This window comes from Sturnus vulgaris, chromosome 8 (genome assembly GCF_052056855.1).
Source record: "Sturnus vulgaris isolate bStuVul1 chromosome 8, bStuVul1.hap1, whole genome shotgun sequence".
In the NCBI taxonomy this organism is placed as follows: Eukaryota; Metazoa; Chordata; class Aves; order Passeriformes; family Sturnidae; genus Sturnus; species Sturnus vulgaris.
Genome location: NC_142250.1, coordinates 8,270,322 through 8,296,217, shown reverse-complemented (window position 1 = coordinate 8,296,217; position 25,896 = coordinate 8,270,322). Strand labels below are relative to the sequence as shown.

Below are 25,896 nucleotides of genomic sequence, written 5' to 3'. Positions count from 1 at the left end.
CTACATAAACTTTTAATTACTGAAATAAAAAGCATTTACAATATTTCACTTATGCTTGTATTACGGAAACAAGCTGTGCAGATGACAGATTGTCTCTTGAGATGGAAGAACAAGATTTCTGCTTTAATCTTGTGCTCTCATCTAGCATGTGGCTATGGTGATGTTCAAATGGAAGAGCCTGTTCCAGGTAAGCACCATAAACCATTGCCAAGGGAGAGAGATTTCTCTTCTCCCACCTTGGCAATACACAGCCAGGCATCCTTGTCCTGCTGAGTGGTAGGTGGTTCAATGACTGTCTTTTCGAGTGAGGGTACCTTTACCTTTAGGGGACAGTAATTTTCAGTGGAAGCTATTTTTATACGGCTGATCGCTTGGCACCAATTGGAAGCAATGTATTCTTTTTTATACTGAATAACTGAAACAAATTGTTTCCTTTTATATTGTGGCTGATACACAAACTGAACGCAATAAGGAGAAAAAATGGATCCCAAAATTTCAAACTTTTGGAGTTCTTCCTTAGCTACAGACAATTTCTTGATCCAATTTCTCCATAAAATTAGAGGGTTTGTAATGGACATTTCTACGGAGTAAAAGTTACTATCACAAGGAGAAAGTTCAAGAGGAGTTTGGTGGGGGTTTTGGGAGTTGATCTCTGTGTGTAGGGTTTTTAAACTTCCTGGGTATTCGTTAGGTTTAAATGGAATCTCCACCAGGCAGGTTGATAATGGGTCATCAGTGTCTGCCATTGACAGGCACATGTGATCTTGCTTCAGGGCCTGGGCTAGGGTGACCCACTGATTTTTTCTTGGCTGAGGGATGATCCATGCTTTTGAGGACTGGCACAGGAGAATCAGGATCCAAATGGCATTTAGAAACCTATTGTCTTACACAGAGAACATTCTAGGACAAGAATGCTGAACAAGAAACAGGATGGTGTTCTTCTGGGGGGAGGAAATTAGAGACATTTATTAAAAATTAATAATTAGAGAAATTAATTAAAAACATCTGACACATCATTGGGAAAAGGAACAGCTAGGGACAACTTGGCACAATCAAGTAGGGGATTGGGTTCTCCAGTTCCTTGGCACCAGCACCTGCAGAGGGAAGCCACAGCTACATCTTTGGTGGACCGGCCCAATCGTGGTATAGACTTCGGGATGTGCAGTTTGAGCCACTTTTGAGGGACCCATCTCAACTCGGAGGCCATAGACATGCACGTGTACCCACGACCCCAGGTGTTTAACTCAAATGGGCCCTCTACATTTGCTGTCTCAGGATTCTTTACTAAAACTAGGGGGTGTTCTTTCAATCTGTGTGTTATTGTTGAAATGCCAGACAACAGGTGGGTTTAAGCGTTCAAACGAACAGTTAAAAAAATTAATGGTAAACAACGTCTTACCAGAGCTTAATTTGTGGTAGTAGTATTGCTTTGCTGCTGCTCTAGGACTCTCATGAGTGACTGATGTGTTCATTCAATAATGGCTTGACCAGTGGGGGAGTGGGGGATGTTTTATATTTCACTCCCCATTTCTGCAGGAACTCTCAGAAAGCCTTGGAGGTATATGTGGGACCATTATCCATTTTAATTTCTTTAGGAACCCCCAACATAGAGAAGGCTTGCACTAGGTGTTTTTTTGCATATGTGGTCTTCTCCCCTGTGTGGGCAGAAGCATAGACCACCCCAGAGAAAGCATCTACTGAAACATGGACATGTTTCAGCCTGCCAAACTGCTGGACGTGAGTCACATCCATCTGCCACACCTCACAACTGTTGAGGCCTCTTGGATTTAACCAGCACTCAAGGTCGGTACTGTGTACTTTTGGCAACTGGGACATGTAGCTACAATGGCTTTGGCCTGATCCTGCGTTGGATGGAATTGGCGTACCAGGCCAGGCACATTTTGATGGAATTGTTGATGGCTCAACTTTGCCTGCTGAAAAATGTCTGGCAAGTTGACCATTTCAGCTGGGGTGGCCAGGGCATCTGTTCTTTTGTTCCCCTTCGCGATGAAACATGGCAGGTCAGTTTGTGACCTCACATGCATCACATAGAAAGGTTGCTCTCAGTGGGAAACAAGATAGACTAATCTCAATAACAACTTTAAAAGGTTAGGATTAGAGACTTCCTTTAAAACAGCATTCTTGGCTCTAGATTCTATCCCTGCTACATATGCCGAATCGGTGACTAGATTAAAAAGTTCAGAAAACCTCTCGAAGGCTCTGACAACTGTGTCTAACTCAGCAATTTGAGGGGAGCCCCCAACCTCTTTAACACCTGTCTCCCATTGCTGAATTTGAGGATCCTTTCAGGTCATCACTGACTTATGGGATGCTCCAGATGCATCTGTGAAAACTGTCAGAGCATTGAGTGGCTTCCGACTTTGTTTTTCTTTGGGGACTAATTTGAATGCCGAATTAAATAATTTATGTCCAGGATTATGAATTGAAATTTGTCCTGGGTAACTATCTAGTGCAAATTGGAGTGTCTCATTTTCCTGAAGCTACTGCTCCAAAACTTCTTTTGTCAACTTACTTGATGTTAGGATAAGTGGGAGATGGATGCATGCGAAGTCACATCCCGCCAGTTCTCGCATTCTTGCCCTGGCCTTCCAGATCACTCGAGCCATTAACTCTTGTGGCCTGGTGATACTTTTGGACCACTGGTGACTGAAGAATACCCACTCTATAATTAAGAGCGGATCCTTATCACCCTAGTCCCACTGGAAAATCAGGCCATGGAGCTGTGGCAGTTTTCCCTAAACAATAAACTTAAACAGCAAGTCTGGCAGGCAGCAATGAATTTCTTTTGTTGCCATTGCTTGAGCTTTCTCCAGAGCTAGCTTGGCTTCTTGGTCAGGACCCTAAGAGAACTCAGCTCCTCTCCCCCTTTCAATAAATTGAAAAGGGGGGCTAGGTCTTCTGTTGTTAAGCCCAGCAAGAGTCTGACCCAATTTAAGGACCCACACAGCTGGTGGAGATCAGCTAAGGTTTTTTGGGTTGTCTCTGATTGTCAATTTTTGAGAAATAATGGTCTTCTTGTTAATTTGGAGCCCCAGATACCTTCAAGGGGGCATCCATTGAACTTTGTCTGTTTGAAGTTTGAATCCTGCAACAATCAAAACATTGACAATTAGATCACGTGTGTGCTGTAGTATATCGTCATCAGGGGCACACATGAGCACATCATCCATATAGTGCAGGATGATGGCTTCCCTTGCTTTGGTGCTCACTGAGGACAGCAATGAAGAAATGTACCACTGGCAGATACTGGGACTATTCTTCATGCCTTGTGGCAAAACTTTCCAAATGTAGTGCTTCATTGGGGCTTCTCGATTGACAGAGGGAACTGAGAAGGCAAACCATGGCGCATCGGCAGGGTCAAGGGGAATCTGGAAGAAACAGTCTTTTATATCAATTACTGCTAAATTCCAATTTTGGGGGAGCATCGATGGGGAGGGCATTCCAGGCTGAAGAGACTCCATGTCTTCAATGACTTTGGTAGTTTCTCTGAGGTCATGGAGGACTTGCCACTTGTCCTTTCCCGGCTTCCTGATAACAAAGACCAGAGAATTCCAAGGCCTAGTGGTTGGCACAATGTTGCCCTCTGCTAACTGTTCCTCTACAAGTTCATTGAGTGCCTTTAATTTTTGTTTATTCAGTGGCCATTCACTTACCCAGACTGGGTGGTCAGTTTTCCAGTTCAGCTTCTGGGCAGGGCACTCATCAGCAGCCACTATGAAAAATTCCGAGGGGTTTTCGGGATTTCAATTTTCACTCTCCATTGGGACATAGCATCTCTCCCTCACAGGAGAACTTTATAGTCTAAAACAAATGGGCGTACACTGGCCAATTGCCCATTCGGCCCTTCAATTTGGACAACGTTTTTAGATCGTTTGGCTACTTGGGTACCCTCAATGCCCTCTACTTTACCTATCACGGTTGCAATTCCCAATGTGACAGCCATTTGGTGGCGGGGATGAGCATCGTATCTGCCCCTGTGTCCAACACTCCACCAAGGTGAAGGTAATCTCCACCTCATCAGAGTCCGCACTCTATCCAATGCTTTTCTTCTCCAATGACTTCTGCCCAGTAGACATGTGGTGAAGAATTGTCCACTGGCAGTTTAATTGGCATCAGAATTGCCTAGGTGATGATTTGGCCCTGTGGCATAAAAAAGGATGGGTGGACACAACATGCTACGAGAATAAGTGCCTCCAGCTCTGATGCTATGATTTCCAGAGACATTTCAATTTCTTGAAGTGTGCGCTTAGTGCCCCCAATACCAACATACTTACAGTCCATTCCGGCAAATAAGTCCTCGTCAAGTGGGTCAACCAGCACAACCTGCCAGTCGCTGGTATTAAAGAGTATGTTTCGTGTCACAACTAGCTTAAAAGGAGCTTGTAGCTTCCAAACATTTTCTGGGTCCCAATTCTTAGCGGCTTGATTTCTTTCTTACACATGAAGCAGGTGCGCGTTCCCCATCTAGTTTTTTGGAAGTCGCTCTCCCCATCCCCCCTGTAAATGTATTGGTTTATTTTGCAGAAGTTGCCTTTTTGGGCAAACTTTTGCTATGTGTCCCTCCTGCCCACAGTTAAAACACCAAAAAGGCTGTTGGTGTACTTTTGGAGAAAGAGCAGCAGCTGTTCTTTCTGCTCTGTCTCCTTTTCCTCGAGGCTCTGGGATGGTGGCTCTCTTTGTGCAGGCTTCAATGATCAAGTCAAGAGTCAGAGGCAGTTTGAACGGCAGGCCCACAATGATCTTCTTGCAGATGTCATATAGCATTTGCTCGGGCCACCTCCAATATTATCTGTTCCTGTAGTGGCCGACTCTCAACCTGCCTCTCCACCTCAATTTGGAGCCTTTTGACAAAATCTATAAAAGCCTCAAAGGGAGACTGTTTAATATTCACATAACTTTTTTCAGGTTCTTTTGTGGGCATAAGGATAAAGGCCTTCTTGGCACCTCTTTTTACATGTTCTAACACAGGTTGTGGCATTTTTTCAGCTTACATTGTGGCTTGTGACCAATTCCCTTCACTGCACAAGTGGTCCATTGAGATATTATTATCTACATCAATGGCACACAGCCAAGGCTTTGCAAGAGCTCAGGAAGGAGCTCCTGTAACAATCTTTTCCATGTCCTCTCCCACAACAGATACTCTGTTTGGGTTCGGAGACATGCATACAAATCCCTGATATCGTCGGGAACTAGGGTATTCGAGGAAAAGGTGGCCTTTAGAAGGCCTTTAAAATATCCACTTTTCCTCCCAAACTCCTTCTGAGCCTTGCATAGTTTCTTTTTATATTGATAACCAAAAGGTTGCCACCTATGTGTTTCTCTTGCTCGTGTATAGGTAACAGGTGCAGCAGAGGGAATGGTCTCCTGTACCAGGTTTTGTTCTTTGGGCTCATTGCTTCTGGTTCCCATGACATTGTGGGAACTTGAAGCCGGAAAAGTAGGAGAGCTGTCAGAGGAGGGAACAGGGATGGGACAACAACTGGAAGAGGGGGTGCTGTTTACAGGTGATGTCGTGGGGAGAGATGATGTCATGGGAATGGGAGACAGTGCTGGTGGAAAGGAAGGGGAGGCACCTGTGGGGGGGTTGGAGTCTGGGGATAGGGGAGGAGGGGAAGGGGTGTGGGCAGGGGTGAGATCAGGGAATAAGAAGCAGTTAAGAGGGACAGGGTGAAAGGGATTTTGGGAAAAAGAAACACAAGGGAGGGCCTGAGCCATTTGACTTCCACCATCTTGTGTCTCTCGGGGACCATTCTGAATGGCAAGGGAGGACTCAGAGAAAACTTGGGAATCTTCTTTGGGAGGATTAACTTGAACTGGAGGGTTAACAGCTGGGAAAGAAGGGTTTAGGGAAAGGTCCTTGACAGCCTGGCCATCATTATCAAATCAAAGGTACTGAGAAGTCTGTGGGAGGCCAGGGAGTCAGTGGCTTTCCTGCGCTGCATTGTGGTTTGCCTGGCACAGACTTTCTGGTGCAGGGACAAGGGTTTTGGATCAGGGAGTGGGGAAGCTTGGGAGGCTAGTTTGAGCTTTTCCTCCACTTTCCTTTCCTCAACTAACACCGAGCAAATTAGCACAAATAATGATAAGAATTTAGCAATTGAGATATCTCCTTTATTTGTTAATTCTGTCAACTTGCTTCCAATTGTATCCCAAAAAGGAAGAGTTGGTATTTCTTCTGGGGATACCCTTGGAAAGCAGAGGAAAAGCCATTGAACAAACTGTTTTAACCACTGCTTTGAAAATTTTCTTTTCCCACCCTCCAAGATACCCACAATTAGGAAATAAGTCCCCCTCTGCTGTGCTGAAAGTTTGGCACCCATATTCCCTGATCTTAAGCTATGTTGGCACAACGAAATTCCACTCTCCACTGCAGCAAAAAGAAACAACAACTAAAGAGTCCAGGGCCAGTTTTAGTTTCAGGGACAGGGAGCTGTCTCCGCAGCTAACTATTGTAGCCTGTAGGTTTTTGGGCCCCCCTCCACCCCTGGGGGCCAATGCACCCTTCCCTCTACTTGGAGCACCCTCAGCCTAACTTGAGGGATACTCACCCTGCTTTTGGTCCACTGGACAGGGGCTGCAGTGAAAATCCTCCTTCAGGGAAGTGTTCCTCCCCCAAATGAGCTGCTGGGCAAAGCCTATCGGCTGCACTCGGAGGCAGCTGACGGCCAGAACTTTTTTAGATTAAAATCCACAGTTCATCCATGGGGTCTGCTCACAGGAGCCCCAAACGGTGGATGCCAACTGACACACTGCCCAGAGCTGCACTCACTTTGCCACGACGGTCCTGTGCCTAGAGTGGGTCACACTCCAAGAACAGGAGGCCTTAGATGTGGCTTGAGCTATTGCTCCATGGCCATTTTGGCTGTCAGATTGCATTCGAAAGAGGCAAGGAGGAGGTCTTTTCCACAGGATAAAAAGGATTCATTACTTTGGGGAAACTGCGGGGCAAAAGACAAAAATGGTGAAGGTGCAACAACTTAAATATGGGGGATGTTCAAGGGGAAGGTACAAATTCTTAGCAAATTGAAGAAATTCTGAGGAGGGATAAATGGTAGGGTTTACAAAGGCATTGTCCAATGAGAAAGGTAGGGGGGGAAACTGGGTCACATGGACTAATGAGACATGGAGTTTTAGGGGATTTCCAAAGAGGAATTCCAAGCAGAGGGCTGGCACAAAGCAGGAGCCCTCTAGTACCCTTCTCTGGTACCCTTCCTCACCTTCCAGCCCAGAGACTGTCAAATCCTCCCAATGAAAAACAGTTTTTTTGCCACTGGCTTGGCACCGGTGTGAGTATCTGGAGCTGGGTAGGGTCTGCACAGGGTAGGGAACAATGGTTAGCCAGCTGATTGTGCTACAATGTCCTGTGTTACAGCTGCATTTCTGTGTGCACCTGCACATCTATTTCAGTACCACAGCTACCCTTATTTTACCTTTTGTCCAAAAACCTGTCTGGATTGACATTGGATACACATTGTTAATGTTGTGGAGGGAAATGGGGCACCCCTAGGTACAAGAGAAGCTTTCAGAATAACAAGGATATTACTATACATTTGGACCCAGCTCAGCTATCAACAGTTATAGTTATAGCAATTTTATAATTTTAATCTACTACTGATATTTAGCATATATGCTATAGATATGATTATTGTCATTATCTCTATTTAAAGTAGTCAAGAGAGACCACTGAGCATTGATCTTTCTCTCCCTTCTTTTATTCTGACATTTCCTTTCCTAAAGAATTCTCCAAATAACCTAATGCCAATGGATGCAAAACAAGTGTGAGGAAGCAATGATTATAGTATGTAATAGAGTAATCCATTACAGTGAGTAATCAGAATTTCAATGGATAATGTCTACAACAGGGAACACTGCAAACGACTGAGACTCAGGCTCAGACTGGCAGGGAATCTGAATCATTTATTCAAAGAAACAAGCTGGTTTTATACACTTCTTCAAGATACAGTATTTGCCTACAAGGCAATTCTCACTAAGTGACCTATCATACAATACCATGTCAGCAACACGATTTCTTAATGTCCCTATATGGGGTGATCAGCCACTATGCAAGGGTCTGTCAGCTTCTGGCAGGCTCCTCTCCATAGAAGTCTGCCACGTGGCACCTCCTCCCCCCAAAGTCAGGTGGAGACAAACTTCTCTGTGCTGCCATGTGCCCTCTATGCTGCCATGACATTGCGCAGGTGTGTCCAAGTGCCTGTAGCTCAATTCTATCTCTCCCCAAAGAACACCAATAAAACACTATAAAAAAGGAGGATATAAAAAACAGTGATTAACTGACCATACGGTGCCATTCCAGGATCAGTGATGTCTCAAAAATACAAAAACCCACAAGGACTTCTAATTGGCTTCAATGTCACAAATATGAAAAGAATCATTAACAGAATACATTTCTAAATACCTTGCACATGCAGTGAAAATGACTCAATATCATCAATTGAGGTATGAAATTACTAATTTCAAGATACATAGCCAAGTACAAATTTGTCTGCACAGGAAACATTTCATGGTGCAGCAGAATAAAGCACAGACTAACCTTTATTTCTAGCTTTTTGTGTACTTCTCCCAAAGCCAGAAGCATTTTTGAAGTCAAGGACACAATGACAGGATGAAGTTCTTCAATGGATTGACAGTTAGATGCCTATACTGTGCAGAGGTGCTTTATATTAAGACATTTAATATTAAAAGGAGCAAGAGAGAACATACATATTCATCAGGAGAAAAAACCAAAACAAACAACAAACTGTATCACTTTCTTCTTCTAAGATGGGCACCTAAGACAGTTATTTCCAAAATGACAATTCATGTTCATCTAGTTTCTCTACTCCAGTAACATGGCCTACAAGCAGATCACTTCCCACGCAATTCAACCCTTACCAACCTAAGGAAAGCAAAGTCCCAAATGGGTTTAAGAACATCAGCTCCTTGTTACCACACTGCTGATTGGGCAATTCCATTTAATCTTCATGCTGTGACCGCCATGCATTTACAAGTCACTCTAATTCTCATTATGGGTACTTGACCCATTATACAAAGCACTTAAACAGCCTGTATCCTCTCCTATCTAGACTCATAAAATCATTATTTAACAGATGCACTAACAAACCTCATATATTTTCCAGTTTACTGGAAAGAAAACTCCAACTTTGTTTACTGTCTCTAACATCTATTTCTGTCACCTCAGCTAAAACAACATGTTCAGAATTAGTTCAGAATTGTTTCGGGAAAGAGGAAGATACTAATTTCCATGGTGGAAATTTTAATAAACAGCACCCTCAAGAGGATTAGAACTCACTTCCTCTACTATTTGGTTTAAAACAAACAAACGAACAAAAAAAAAACCCACCAAAAACCAAAACCAAACCAAACCAAACAAACCCCATAACCACAGTTGCCAAGCTACCACTTTTTAATACAGCTAGAATAATTTCCAGGGGTTATTTAAGGTGTTTAACTACAGAGTGGATACTGTGCAGTAATCCAGGTATGCACTTATATCCTCTCATCACTAGTGCTTCTGTGGCGGCCCCTGTGGTATCTGCATGGTTTAGGATGAAACTGAGGCTCACCAAGATCAAACAGGCAATCAGTCCCCATTATGAGGTGACCCTTTAAGGAGGTGGCTTTGAAAAGGGATGAGGAGGCAGGCTGCTTCAGGGCTCTCTGTTGCTCTGTACATTTGTAAAAGTCATTGTGAGAAAAGCTAAAAGAGATCTCTCATGTTTTTATTTGAGGGTGAGGAATCCTACAGCCATCCTGTTTGTGGGCTGAAGGCATGAGAGTACACCTGGACTATTTCCTTATACTACACTGGTATGAGTCCCAGACACACATTGTGGACATTTGGGAAGGAATCATAACAAGTATACCTCACTCTGGGTAATGGAAGGGCTGACTGGAAAGGGACATTGCTAGTGCCCTTCTTCCCCAGGACAGACAGGAGGTCACCAGCTGGGGTCAGCTACCAGGAAGATTACAGCCCCTACCCCTGTACCTCTCAGTCTAAGCCAAGTCATCTTTAGAATCTTGAAGGAGGGCAACCTCGTGTGGAATGTCTGGATCTAGTAGTGAGGAGATCTTAAAAACTAGGTCTCAGACCAGAAACTGAATGCACTGAGGACAACCACAATTTGCATAGCATCAGAAAAGTCCACTCTGGTGCTTCATTCTGCCTTATGATGGAGGGTACATATTTTCTTCGCAGAGGTAACACCATTTAGATATCTCTTCCACGTATTCTTTCCAACTGAACGCATATCATATCAATACCCCTAAAACTGATTTGCTGGTATTTTAGTCCTAACTTCACTGAAAAGGAAGACTTTCAAGAATACCAGAACACTCAATGTTAAATACAGTGGCAATTTAGAGTGAAGAAATTTGATTCCCCTCTGGATGTTTCTTTTCAATGTGTTGCCAATGCTCAGGTAGCAGAAATTAGATCCTTGATTGTAGGTTTAATAAGAATCTTGCAACAATAAAATAAAACCTTGAGAGAGAAAAGGCAACCAGATAATTCAGAATAGTTGTTTTACACTTAATTTAGCAAACCAACTTTCAAGGGGTATGTGTTGGATTCTCATTCTGCTGCAAACATATTGGCAAATGCTGTTATTCAGCCTTTTTGTTTTAATAGTTAACATTTTCTATGTGGTTATCAATTTTTAAGAGGATACTTATGCATTAAAAAATATCCTTGCTTTTTAAAAAGCTCACAGTGAGCTAAGGAAGCCTAAGCAAGGATAGCCCTCTTACAAGCAGCCAGATTCATGCCTAATGTTTTTGAAGAGTGTAAATTCCTAGAGATGGAGTACCCAGCCAGATACAGATGTGACTAGGACCATCAGCACATTTAATCCATATGCCAAAAGGAAGCTGCTTTTTCAATTCAGAAGTGTTTTCTCAATTGCACTTTGGTTGAAGAACTATTTAAAAATCACTTTCAAAAGGCATTTCTACTATTTTTTTAATCTAGATGTTTTTGCTAAAGCTAGACATGAGATGATAAGTATATACTGAAGAAAACTTGGGCAGAAATAACACACATCTGATCATTATTCCCTGGAACAACAATAAACAGCTGCTTATCTGTGATTATCCTAATTGGCTGTAGCATTAACATAGAAATAAAAACTTTCAAGATCACATTACTATAAGCTCCACAAATTATCTGTTATACAGACATGAACGGTCCTGGTCCCATTATTCTGAGATAATTCGTTTTCTCCTCTTCTCCCAAGCTTTACTGCCCTTTCTTATCACATTTGGTCAATTTTCTGACATGAAAGCCTTACTCAAATACACTGATTGTTTACTTTACTTACCATATACAGCAATTTTGGTTAATTATTTTAAAATCCATATATACACAGCTCTATATATAGGCATGAATAATACAGGATAACATATAGAAACTAACTCTATCTTCTAATTGCTTTACTAATTTTATTTGATACAAAGTGGGGAGGGAATTTTTGCATAGCTGTTAATTAAAATTTCTTTTTCACCCTTCCCGAGTAGTATAATATATGGGGGTAGAAATACAGCTTAACCTACATTCCATACTCAACCATATTCCTTTTTATGCTGTAGTTAACAATGGTGTTCATGAATCAACTGAAAAACTCAGTTTATAGCTGGATGACACTTTACAATCCTCAGTTACAAATGCGAAACAGGAAAAGCACATCTGTGAAAAACAAGCCTCTTAAACTGTATGAATGAGTAACAATGATGTGTGGGTCATGCTTTCTATGCAGCAAACTCTAGGAAGACCTTTCTGTGAAAAGCAGTCTGAGAACAATTGGAGACACTGGTGTTCCTACTCACCTCCCACAGCCCTTTGTATCAGCAGCTCAGCAGAGAGTCTGACAGCAAGATTCTTTTGTCATTTGCAATCTCAGGTACTGTAACTCAACTCAGTGCTGCACAAATGAATCTCTACTGAGCGGCTGTGTTTCTACAGAAGAGAGAAATTTCTCAATGGCTCGCTCTCAGTGTGCAGCATAAATTGTTATCTACCAGTTGTCCCAACTAAATCACTCTCTGCTAAGAAACCTTCCATCACCTTGGTGCCCCTGATTTACACAGAGCAGCACCCACATTTCCACATAAACAAACTAAAGCTCTACAGCACCTACCTAAAGCCCTACCTATGTTGTGCACAAGGACCTATGATGCACACAGTTCCTCTCCCAGTTAGATGCAAAGGTGAGGAGAATCTGTGCTTAAAGAACCACTAGGTTCTCCAATACCATGCTGAAAAGGTGCAAGTCCATAAAAATGGAAATTCCAAACTCAAAGTTAATCTTCACATCCAAATCTTAGTGTAAGAGGCATTTCCCCATCATTCTTGTAAGCCCATCAGAGACACTGGATATGAATATAAAAATACAGAAGCATGAACACCAGCAAATATTCTCAACTTCCAAGGTGCAGTCAGCTGCAAACAATTCCCCGTTCCCCTTCCCTTTTTTGCACCCATAATATTAAGGAGTAACTAAAAGTATTTGCAATATTTCAGTCATCATATCAGAGATAGCTGCAGAAAGAGAGGGCAAGGACATTAGTACTGGCAAATTCACATTGCTCTTTTTCCTCAAGTCCCACATCAATATTTACAAAATTCAGCAACATAAACTCAAGGAACTGTCAGAGTTAATTCCTGAAAAAAGTCCTTTAACTGCTAGAGGCAGCCCTCTCTAGGCCAGAAGAGTAGGTTGAAGCCATGCAAATCTTTTTACATCAATAACAGGGCTACACATTTTAGATAGATGTAACAAACTTTTAATTTTGCAGAAAGTTCTCTCCCATCTCAGCAGAAGGCAAGTCCTCAGAACTCCAATGGCATGAGAAACAGGCTCTGATCTGCTCACTTTCCTTCTTGCCAAAGCTGCTTTTGCGGACTACAATTTTCCAAATATGAAAGACCATTTTTTCCCCAACCACATAAAATCCCAGTCACTGGAATCAGAGTCTGACAACAGTTAATTTATTTGGACTCCTACCTCATCAACATGCTAGAGCTTCAGGCTGTAGCATAATCTCAGCATTTTTCTCTCCTGAAAAACAGATGCCACTATGAGGAAATAACTCTGTGCTCTGCATCAATTGTCACATTTCCAAAGACAACTTCTTCTCATGCCTTTCATCAAAAAGAATTACCAAAATAGAATCTTTCTACAGACTCTTAGGAATTCCCATCCGTGGCTTTCGATACCTACACTCGATACCATTTGCCCAGCTATAACTAAAGATGAAAGGAGGAAACACCCTTTAAAATCACCAAATCTCTGATAGGTTTTCTCGTATGTGAAATCTATGAATGTGTAAGAAAAGAGCCTGCTTTACTGAAAAGATTGGGAATGTATGTTATATTCAAGATGCTGTTTCAGTGACGAACTGCAGTGTCTAAAAGTCAACTACTTGGTTGACTCTTGGGATCTCTGGGGTACAACCCCCTGTTCTATTACTGCTACCTGTACTTGTATCCTATATTTCTGATTTCCCCATCTGTAAAAAAGTGAACAAAGAACTGCTTAACATAGATGTTTCAACATCCATTGCCTTAGTAAGTGTAAGCCTTGACAGGTCCTAGGGTAGAGAGGACTCAACAAAAGCTGAAAGTAATATTAGTTTAGATCATATTTTCTGCATTTTTTAGTCCTACTGTTCTTAATTTTGAAGGACAACTGCAATTGCACTTCATCCATTTAGGCTTATCCTAAAGTCATTATTTGTTATGATGCTGTTCCTGCCTTCAACTACAAAGAAAATTACTATCTCTACCCCCTCACAGGCAGGATTAACAGTCACAGAAAATGAGTTATGGTTACTCTTGCTGACAGGAGCTCAGAAGTAAATTCATTTTCAAAAGTCCACCTAAGCCCAAGAAAGAATTCTGCATCCTGTGTCTTCTTAATTCTTCACAGGTACATAAGGAAAGTACACAATGTGTTTTTCTTCATCACCAGTCTGCACACTCAAGATATACGCTGCGATCTACTGGTGCCAAAGGCAGTATGTGAACTAGGTGGTGTAAAATAAGTAATGCAACAAAATACAGAGCCTGTGCACTCACATAATTTTCTTTTTATAAAGCATGTATTTAAAATGTTGCCAGCACAGGTGGATCATTTTATATTTAGGTGGAATAATAATTATTTTACTTATGTCTTTGTCAATCTCCAAGTAAGCAGGCTCTGTATAGTGCTCAGTGAGACTGTTTACAAGTACTAAATTGGTAGTAACCAGCCTAAATTTTTCCTTCAATATATAGTTTCACATTTCTTAGCAGAACAGGTACCAGATGCAGGTACATAGGCTTATTTTGGCTGAATTTTGTTTAGAAGAACCATAGATCCTTTATCAGTAGACTGGTGGGCATGCTCATTTGCCTTGCTCAGAACTAAGCTGTTACCCAAGTACCCAAACACTATCAGCTTTTGCCCACTAGACACTACTGAAGAAAGCATACTTAAATTGGCTGAAGACAAGACATTGTGGGATAAAAAAATAAACTAGATGCCAATATACTGCACAGTGCTTATACAGATCAACAACACAAAACAGCGATCTCTGAGCAACCTTCAAAAGAGATAATATTTCAGTTTAGAGACCAGCATCCAGCTTCTAACCAAACATATTTCAAAATCACAGACCACGTTAAAAGACAAATGGCAATACTGTTCTGAAACTATTCTGAAGAGATCTGTTTTCTGAAGTTGTTGTAGTATAAACATGTACTTAGCTATCTGCAGCTACAGTGACAAAAAAATGATTGTGTTCTCTATGATTCACAGTAATCAATATATGAAAACTAAATAAATTGAATTATCACCAAAAGCGAGAGAAGACACGAGACAAATATCAGACGTGTAACAGCTACAGCTTTTCAAGTGGTACGTCCAGGGCACACTGCAAGCATGCTCCATGTCGTATGCAAGGAGGGACACACACACTGCAAATCATTGGGAACATTCAGCATTGTTACCAATGAAGCATGTGTGTTCTGATCTGTTCTGTGTCCAGCCCTGAATGCAAGAACACACACGACTCAAGAGCCACATGTGCACTCCTGCCATGACAAACAGACGCAACAAGATCCATCACACAATAAAAAACTTCCTACATGGATCTAGGCTGTAGGATTATTGCTTTAATGGTTTCTTTTCACAAATACCAAGAAAATAATGATATGTTTCTCAAAGTTTACCTGAAGAACATGACCTAATCCTGCTTCATGAGCTGAAGCCTAAGGATTTCAACTTTGGTTTGGATTTTATTTTTTTAATATAGAAAGTTTTCATATGTTTAGCAAAATACTTAAGAGTATGAACCCAGGTGTTACTGTTATCAATATCTCCTCTACCAAACTGGACTAGATGCTTTGCTAGATTAGATCATATATAACTTCACATATTAAAAAAGGAGATGGAAACACCAACTTACATTTATTTTAATATGATTGTGTACTTTGAGGTTTATAGAGCCATGCATAAAGCATTTGTTTTTCCACCTTTAATAAAATTGATCCATTAACTCTGACCATATTTTTAGTACATAGTTTGCTACAAAAGCATTAGGACACATTATGAATCATTCTGGCATTATGAGAGTTAATAGAATACTATATATTTTTCAGGATTATTAATATTTAGTGTCATTCAGTAAATTAAAAAATCAAGTTTAACTAAGGTTAAAAATATCTGATGATACAGTACATAGATTATTGTAAATGTATATTAATGAAGCTTTACACAATTGACTGGGCATCTTTTCGTTAATCACTCACAAACCCATGCCAAACATATATCAAAGATTTCAGCTCCTTTTTCATCCAATCTTCCGACATTTCATTATTATGGTTACCTGATTAATGGATGCAATAATATATGTGGCATGATATGATATGTTCACATTAAATTTTAATCAAATATTTCTAAATTCAGAAAACATTAAGTAAATCATGACTGATGAGGCAATATTGCTGTACTGTTGTATTGATGGTTAGAGAAACTCACTATGGAGTTAAAGATTAAGGAGGAGAAGTAAATCTTATGAGGAAAGAGAAGTATCTCAAGTTTAACTAGTTGGTTCTTTTAAAATTGCCTTCCAGCCAAAGGCTAAATATTAAATCCATCAAAAGTATTCCAGAGTCTGTAACTAGATAGCATTCTGATATGAATGCTCTGAGTTTTTATATTGCAAGTTGTCTCATTCTTTAAAAAGCATGGACTAACATATACTCTGCACAAGGGCCTTTACCAAAAGATGATGTAGGGAATAAAAAAAAACATTATTCCCCACTGCAGTTGAGGAGAATTAGCCCAGTTTATTTAAAACCTTGCTGACTTGAGCAGCAAGGTGTCAGGCACATGGAATGCACTTGGCCTGTTAATTTTTACCTAAATTACACTTTCATGGCTTTGCAGGAGGTGTGCAGAGACAGATGAGGGTTCATGGTCACAGTCTAGATCTACAAATGTAAGATGGTTTCACTCTGGAACACCAGAGAATGTGCCTTTACTGCTGCAGACAGCAGCTTTCTTTTCAGCTTTATGCCCGTTGTTTAGATGACCATATGAAAATTTGATACTAGTATTTAGCCATAATTCTATATTGCACTTTTAACTGACAGACAGGAAATAAAACACTGAACTGTCTTTTCACTGCTGCGTTTGAAGCTGTGAGAGATCTAATTGTATTCACCTACTTACATTTCCCAATCTAGTAAAATTTCAGATGGTATCTGCTTATGCTGTCTTATGTCTGCATTGAACATCCATCTCCCCACTCCCATAACTGAAAGATCCAACTTATGATTTTGAGCATTGCTCTTTATAACAAACAAGTTATTTATTCAGAGTAAAACTCCACCTCACGAGAGTTAGATGACCCTTGAGAAGCTAAATGATGAATTCTAAAAAACAGTTCTGGAGGGAGTAGCTAAAAGACTGCAACAAAATATTTCAAGTATTAACCTGTATTGAAAAACTTATTCCAAAGAATTTAGCGCTCCTAGAAATAGATAGTCTGAGGTACTAAGTCAAAACTTCCAGTGTAATAATCTATGACTATTCTTGTGTAGAATTACAGTCCCGTGGTACAGACTAAACAGGTCTCTTCTTTCATTTGTTTGTACCTTATATATAAAAATAAAAGGGAGACAGTCATCATATTACTATCCTTTTGGTAGACTCTTATGCCAAGATATCAGATGTTACTGGATCTAATTTTGATTATGTGAAGTAGCATACAAGTCCTGCTTAACTGCAAAATTAATTTTATTCACAAATGAATGCATTGCATAGTATTTGCTACAACACCTTTCCAAAATGCTGTTTGCTTCTTCATGTCCTGGTCTCACTTTCAATCCCTTTTCTTGTTTTGAAAGATTACAGAGAGTGTAAGATTGCCTTAATTATGCTTACCAGCATGGGAAATCTCAGTGCTACTGCACTGCAAATAAATACTACTCAATTCTGCAGTGATACTCTGAATATTAAGAGCAATAAATATTTAACATACCTAGCTGGATTTTATCTTTTTTGACAATTTGTTTTTTGCTAGATTCATTCCATATAAAAGATTTTAAAGAAAAGCATACAGAAAATAAAGGCAGAAAAGGAAATTAAAATGCATAAATGGATACAATGAAATTAAGGACCAAATGGGAAGAAGCACACAATACTGATGTATCTTGGTAGCTCAGGTGAGCTACTGGTTTATTACTGGTTAGATACATGGCACAAGAATTTTAGTAAAACACCTTCTTGCTATAAAAGTGGGTTTGAAATTTTTTAAGTGTGACTAGCTCATAAAACCTAATGTGAACAGCTATGAGAATAATTAAAGCAATTCACGAAAGTTATTTTCCTCCATACCCAGATAAGTTTTGTACAATTACAAGATTAAAAAGCACAAAATTCCTGTGAGTGTAAGGCCTAATAAAAATGGAAGAATACATCCAAACCCACAGCTCTTACCTCAGGCAAACTCCCACTGGTGTTGGCACCTCATGCGATACAGAGAAAAGTGCAGACACTTCAAACAAAATTGTGTGGAAAGGTTTGATTCATTCTCACTTGATTAATTGAATGAGTATATATAAGCCAGTCTTGCAGCTCTTGCTTTTCTCAGGAATGGAAACATACCAGGAAAAAAAAAAAAGTAGGTAACTTAAGGTTCTCAGTAAACTTTAGATCAGAGCATGATGCTATGGCTCAGGCCTTCAAAATTCTGCAGACTTCCACTAGAATGTTAACACTATCCAGCATTTAATGACCCAATAGATCTTTGTAGTCTACAGATTTGTGTCAAATACCAGACCTTTTGTCAGAAAGTGAACTTGAAATGGGCCTATTTCTTTGCATTACAGTTTCAGAGAGGAAAAACAAAAGAATTCAGAAATTTTTTGACTGAGTGCTCTGGATATGTGATGTTCACAGTATGTTGAAAATGGGTCAGTTTCTAAGGGCAAGGAAAGTAATAATGTATGGTCCAGAGAAACACAGCTGTGGAGTCAGGATAAGAGAGCCAGTTTAGAGAAACAGAATCAGTGCTAGTGATGCAAGAATGAAACCTTCATATCCTTTAGCAAAGTAAAGCTGCTAAACAAACCTACTTTTATCCAAGATTTTTAAATCCCAGAAACCAAAGCTGAAAGGGTCTTTTATGTTTGTGGTTAGGGCCAGCTGAGAGAAGCCTGTGGCGGCATTTAGGAAGGCAGTAACAGAAGCACAGATGCAGCACAGACCCTTTCGAAGATGAGCATGAGTGGAGCAGCAGGTCTAGGTTGAGGAGATAGTGGATGGCCTGTGGGTTATAGGTGAGAGAGGATTTGTGGCAAGGGTGGGAAAGTGATGAAAGGGAGGGTGGTGGCTTTACAATACAGCTGTATTAAGAAGTGTTAGGAAGAGACTTGGGGCAATGAAGCATACGTGAAAAACATGGAAATCCTCACATTTTTACTTCTCATCACTTTCAGATGGCCAGTTCTTTTTGACTGCCAAAAAATTTTTGATGCCAAAAATATCAGCCCTACTCAATATAAAAGAAAAAGTCAATATATCAACTGCTTATCACTATGCTCTCACAAAATACTGAAAACAGGAAGGTTGCTGCTCAGGTTAATACTGAGGGCTTATGAACAAAAAACCAAACAGTTTTCCTGGTATTTTGGAGCTGGACAAGGTAATGCAAAGGAATACTACTTAACCTTTCACCATTCCCACCACCTCCTTTAACTAAAGTAGTTATTCTGAGCAAAGAAATCACACTATAAATATAATTAGTTACTTGGAACCTGATCTGAAGTCTAATGAAATCAGCATAAGGCTTACAGAGAGAATGAGCTATAAAGAAAATATTAGTTTGATTGCTGTGGGCAAAACTACTTTCAGATCTAAGCAGAGGATTTAACTATTTTATTCTGCAAGCAATGAGAAAATATCTTCTCGATTCTAAAACTAGAGACCTAATTAATTCTAGAGCAACACAGCCATATACATTACTTCTTAATATGCATGAATCCAATACTTTCTTTTTAAACAGGAATATTTAAGAGGCATTTTGGTGGTTGTAGATCCTCATTTCAGTAAACACATGTGAAGGCATTCATTGTGTTTAAATATAATAAATACAGCTAAAATCATGCATCTGGGTCAATCCTCTGCATGTAATCAGGATTATGAAAATTTAGTTTTCCTTATCTTTCTCAAGAAATGGTCTATGTACAGACGACTGGAAATTTATTCAGACATGGTCTTGCCGTGTTCTTGTTTTTAAACTCACCAGTTTTTTCCTCCCTGCAAATCTGACTGATTGCAAATTCTGTCAGTTGCTCTGGTAGCTAAGAAAAGTACCAAACCGTGGTTGCTGATTTCTAAGCTGTGCTTAAGTTCTCATGCCAAGGCATTGTAATTGCAATTTTTCCGTCCATTTTAATTGCTCTTTTGGTTCTTATTGCTGGCCACATTTAATTATAAAGGAAAAGGTCACTGAAGACCTTGAGAAGGCAAAAATCCAAATAGACACAAAAGGGGTAAAGGCAACTGGAAAAGGTTTTGATTTAGTTTACACCTTCTCCAAGATTTCACTGTCTTGAACCTCCCAGTCCTCTGAATGAAGTTCCTTCAGCCTTGGTTGTCAAAGCCCTCCTTTACCCACTGCCTTGCCCACAGATCCTCTCAGGCATTCCCCAGAGACAACCCAGAGAGACACAGCACATGCAGCATTTCCTAGGGGGGAAATCCTAAAATCTGGTTATTCTGAAAAATCTGACAGATGGAAGGAGGCCCATCAATTTGATGGCTCTGTACATGTGTGGTGGGAAAAAAAAATTGTCAGAGGCATAGGGGAATCCCTTTTGTTTCAAAAGTGCTTCTTCAAAGAAACAGACATCCCTATCTCTCTTTGAGGAAGGCACTGTGTGGGAGGCTCTGTGGGCCCTCCTACAATGCCGTGACTGAGAAGCCTGTCTTTAACTGGAGCTTCACTGAAAATGCACAGTCCAGATAAAATGCAAAGACACAAAGACTAAATAAAGAAGTAGCCAATGCTAAGCAAAGTGTGGGCCGAGGAATTCTGCCTCCTAAGGAGGTGACAGTCAAATGAAGCTGGCTCATCATGTGTGTCAAAAGCAGCATCAGACAGGTAAATAGCAATTCTACACTTCCCTCCTACTCTAAAATTCCACTCTTAAAAGACAGGGTATTTTAGGAAGCTTCCTGCTGACAGGCACATCCTGCCCAGGATAACATTTTAATAGCTGTTCTTTTAGACAAACATTTAATTCATACTTATAGTCAACATGCTATTCCCATGCAGTCCCTTGGGAGGAGTAAAACATGCAAAACACAGAAAGGTGATAATGAAAAGAAATAATCAATCTGCATTCGTTGACAAATTTGCAGATAATGTAGTATTTACTATAGTTTTGTTTTTTTCTGGAGGGCAACTTTTTATCTTTTGGATCAACTCTGTAGACTCTGGCAGAAAACAGTAGCCATTTTCAGTCCAGTGCAGCTGAGGTTGGCATGCCATCTCGAATGAACATGTGACATTCAGCATTCCAAGATCTTGGTATTTTGGACAAAAATCCACAAAGTACGCTAAGACTATTCTCTAAGTGAAGAAAAAGCTTCCATATAAATTTAGGTTTTTTTTAAGTAGCCATAACATCATTACATTACATTGCGTATAAACAATAATTACATTAAAGCTAATTTTACAAAGACGAGGTCACAGGTTTTACTTGCTTTATGCAGCCACTTCAGGACATTGCAACATGATGCTTCTTGAAGGACCAGGGAACAATGATATTCTCATTTTTCTAAAGCCAAAAAGTACTACCTATCCACACACTGGCTTGACTCAAAAACACAGCCCCTAAAACCTTTATTCTGTTGATACAATATCCCTTAATCCTTTAGCCCACATTCCACAAGAGGTAAATTGGCCCAGCATCTTTCTCCTTTTTCCACTGAAGATAATGGGACTTGAAATGAACATTGACTGTCTCTTAAAATGCAATAAATTAAATTGTCTTTCCTCAGCCAGCAGCAGGAGTAATGGAAAGCATTTCTCAGAACTAGTTTGTTTCATTTCTACAAGTGTTTGATATAATGATCTGTTTTAGCAAATTGGTATTGACTTACGGATAACTGGTAAGCATACAGCAAAAACCAGCTATGCAATTACCTGTCACAGGTCAAATATTTTATGCAAAACTAAAGATTATACACAAATAGATGAGGAATACAGTTTGAATAAATAAATTAATTAAAATCTTCAGTTACACCACAAAAGATGAAAAAAAAGTTAGTCAAGGGTTTAGAAATAACAGCTTGACAGTATGCAATTTAACTTCCAGGGCATTGAAAATCGCATTCTACCTAGTGTTTAACAAGATCATCAACATTTGCCTCTGGATTAATGCAGTATGGAAAAGGATAATCAGTTAGCTAAGTGTTAGATCTGATGTTTAGATGCAAGAAAATCAGTAAATTGTGACACATTTAATTCAGCATAACTTCATTAGCAACTGTAAGGGTCGGTCCGAAGTTTCCCTTCGAAGTTTGCCTCTCCACCACCTCAAGGAGACCTCGAGGACCCCCACCCAGGCTGACTCTGGACATCTGGCCTGGCCAAGATGGATACTTGTCAGGTGACTGTGTGCTGGTGTATTGTGTTCACTGGACTGTGCTATTGTGGCACCAACCAGAGACTGTGTTGTACCAACTGGAGACTGCATGTACTGCCTGACCGCACCTGTCTCCTGCAGCACCACACAATGGTCCATAAATCTTCCCACTTTTTGGCCAGAAGCCACTCGCTTTGGAGAGGGACAATAAAAGAGCGACCCTCTGGAGAAGACCCTGAGTACTCCCCATGGATGAAGACTCGTCTATTGGCTGGCCCGTGAGGACGTCCGTCTTGTCTGTTGGTAGCAATTTTCCCATCCCCTTCTTTTTCTTTTTCTCTCTCTATACTTTGTTTCCTATACCTCTCCCGTCTATCGCAACTGAGTTGTTGGCATTTAATGAAAATGCATCGCTGTTGAATAAACTGATTTTGTCCCCTGCATTTCGCCTGTTTGCGCCTTTGAGATCAAACAAACCATCACGACCCCTGCTCTGTATTAATAGCGGATCGTGACAGCAACTGAGCAACCAAGCTTTATGCTCAAATGTAAAGACCTTTGGCAAGCTTTTTCTTTTGTAGCACTACCAGAAGAGAGAGGAAAAGGCCAGGCTGCAGAGGGCTAAGGATTAGAGAAGGGCTTGTCACTTTGAAGAGGTACAGTGACCAAGTGGGATGGTCAAAATGGGTACAATACTTCTACAGATAACAGCTAAATATTACTTTTTCATGAGTGTGTGTCCATAAGCGTTAGCTTTAGGTAGGAAACACAATGGTTCAGTGCAATGAAACAATTCAATTTTATCACCTCATGTCTGAGTGTAAATGCTGACAGTGAAGTGCCAACTACCCTTTCTCCCTCACCCAGGCCAAACTATGCCTTTAACAACTGATACAGGACAATTTCACCTATCTCCTATTCAATCAATGGGCTCTAGATCAAAACCCCTTTGGACTACATGGGATCTGACTTGCTGATATATAATGAAACCAAGTGATAGATAAATTCTTGCAAATGAAAATGGGAACTAGCAAGGTGTCTTTAGGAAGCTGCTTGACAGAAGAGACTATCTTGTCTAACCATATATGTTAGAAGGAAAACTCCCCCCAGCACTTCCATGTTGCAGAGCTAGTCCCTATAGCACAGGCATAGTTGAGCGCTATGGTATACCAGGCCATCTGGTCTCCCTCAGAGACTGGCAGACGCCACTGATGCAGCTACAAAGGGCACAGAGGGAACTCTGGACTTTCCTTACTTGCTGCTAATTAGCTTTTTCACTTCTTATCTTCTGGCTGTCTCAGCTTCAGCCCTACCTTCTTTTCTCCCTCCCTTTTTTCTCTTGCCTTCTTTCCCCTTTCAGACTATTATATGAACTCATGCCACCCTTTGTTCCACCTGACAAAGCTACACACAATCCTTCTCTGGTCTTCACAAAGCACAAAGTTGTGTGGACCACGACTCTCACCATATTCAGTGCCCTGCTTCACTGGTCCCTCTCAAGACAGTGTATTTTGAATAATTAATCACAGAATCATTGAGGTTGGAAAAGGTCAAGTCTAGACATTACCCTAAAACTGCCAGGTCCACCACTAAACCCTAAGTACCGCATCTACAAGTTTTTTTAATACTTCCAGGGACTGCTATTCCATCACTGGGTAGCTTGTACCAAATGCCTGACAGCCCTTTCAGTGAATAAATTTTCCTAATATCAAATCCAAACCTCCCTGGGTGCAATTTGAGGCCATTTCCTCATATTCTATCACTTGTTAAGTGGGAGAATTGACACTACTGTGATGTTAGTACATACATGGTAATATGGCAATTTTAGTACCATTGCCATTGTCACCTGTTTCCATGCACTCCAATTCCACAATAAAAAGCCATGAGGAGCCCTTTCACTTTTACTGCTTCATGAGTCTGCTGGGGAACTTTTCCCCACAGGAATCCCACTCACCCTTCATTACAGCCCTTGGTATCTGTCCCTTAAGCCTCTACCCAGAACTTCTGAAGTGTTTTTTGAGCTCCCATGGGATAGAAGCATTTAGTAGCATAGCCTTTTTTATTACCCTCACATTTTGCTCTATTCCCATCAGTGAGCACCCTCTGGAAGAAAGAGCTATCACAATAACTTGAACTCAGAGAAAAATAGCAATAATGTAGGCAAAAAGTGAGCAAGATAGTTATATTTTTAAAGCATTTCAATTAAACTCACCCAGTGCTGGTCTTGATACTAGTTTTTAAACTTCTGTGTGGCAGTGACTGGGTGCAGAGCTTTAGAGGTTTCAGATTGACAGTATAGCAGCTAGCTTCTGACATCTGTGTACAACTATACGCAAATTTTACATGCCAGTTTCAGCCTTATATTGGCTTACAGGTATTATTTTGAATTATATCCTTCTGAAATTTAGTAAAGACCTCAGAATGCTGACTTGATACTGCACAGAATATGATGCAACTTGAACATAACTATTTCCTACTCTTTGAGAGTCATGTTACTTATTCCTGGGCAACGTTTTGACTAGACATTCATATTTTAATGTGTGTTTCTTTACATCTTCTCTGTGCTGCATTGCAAAAGGCACTTATTTAACTGGCGTTGCATTAAGAACCTCTATGGGCCATGCTGGGGGCACTTTTCCCTACTGACATCCCATTCTTTCCCTCAGCAAAGCCCCAGCAGGCTCATCATCAGTATTACTTAATGTCTTCCACGGAGGAGGATGGTGCAAGACATTAAGTAATACTGATAATGAAGGCATTAAATAATATTTGACTCAGTATCATGTCTTGGGGTATGTCATTAGTCACTGGACACCAGTGGAATTCTGGCACTGGTCATAATGAAAGCAAGCCATCTGAGCCTGGCCGCTCAGCCAGTTTTCAGTCCATCTCTGTGTCTGTTTATCTAGATCGTACTTCATCAATTCCTATACAGTGATGGTACAGAAGACTGTCAAAAGCAATAGTAAGGTTGAGATAAACATGCATACATGGCCACAAACTTGGATTAGAAATCTCTGTAAGACTAATTATCCTTACAGTACAACCATTAGTGCTGAAATACTTTAAATCGAGATCATAAGCAGCAATGCCGAAGGAGTAGCTGAGGTCACTTGGTTTGTTTAGCCTGAAGGAGGCTGAGAGGAACCCTCACTGCGGTCTGCGACATCCTTATGAGATGAAACAGAGGAGCAGGCATTCATCTCTTCACTCTCGTGACCACTGAGAGGACTCGAGAAAAAAGCAGGAGGTTAATTAGGGGAAGTTTAGGTTGGATGTCAGGAAAAGGTTCTTACCCCAGAGGGTGGTTGGGCACTGGAACAGGCTCCCCACGGCAGTGGTCACAGCCCCAAGCCTGACAGAGCTCAAGGAGCATTTGGACAACGCTCTTGGGAACATGGTGTGATTCTTAAGGTATCCTGTGCAGGGCCAGGAATTGGATTCGATGATCCTGATGGGTCCCTTCCTACTCAGCATACCCTATGATTCCAAGATTTCCTTCTCTCTTCTTTTTTTCTTCCCCATTTTAAGGCTTAACTCCTCGGAGAAGCAAGGAAGGTGATGTTTTTCTTTATTTTTCTGCAGCCTCACTGACTGGCACACCCTTATGGGAACAGTGAACAAACCCTGCTCTATTCCTGGCTTCCTTACACATACCTCCTTCTGCCCTCAGGGCCGGAGGCGCGCGCGGCGCCCGTTGCCCCGACGACGCGGTT

The 25,896-nt window shown here is 40.7% G+C and overlaps 1 long non-coding RNA gene across 1 annotated transcript in view; it reads right to left on the bottom strand.

The window, feature by feature from the left end:
* Positions 1 to 25,863, bottom strand: part of LOC148222981 (uncharacterized) — a 78,490-nt gene extending 52,627 nt beyond the window's left edge. Inside the window, exon 1 of the long non-coding RNA XR_015805082.1 lies at positions 25,477 to 25,863. This is a non-coding gene — a long non-coding RNA (uncharacterized LOC148222981). The remainder of the gene's footprint in view (positions 1 to 25,476) is intronic.
* Positions 25,864 to 25,896: the final 33 nt, after the last annotated feature.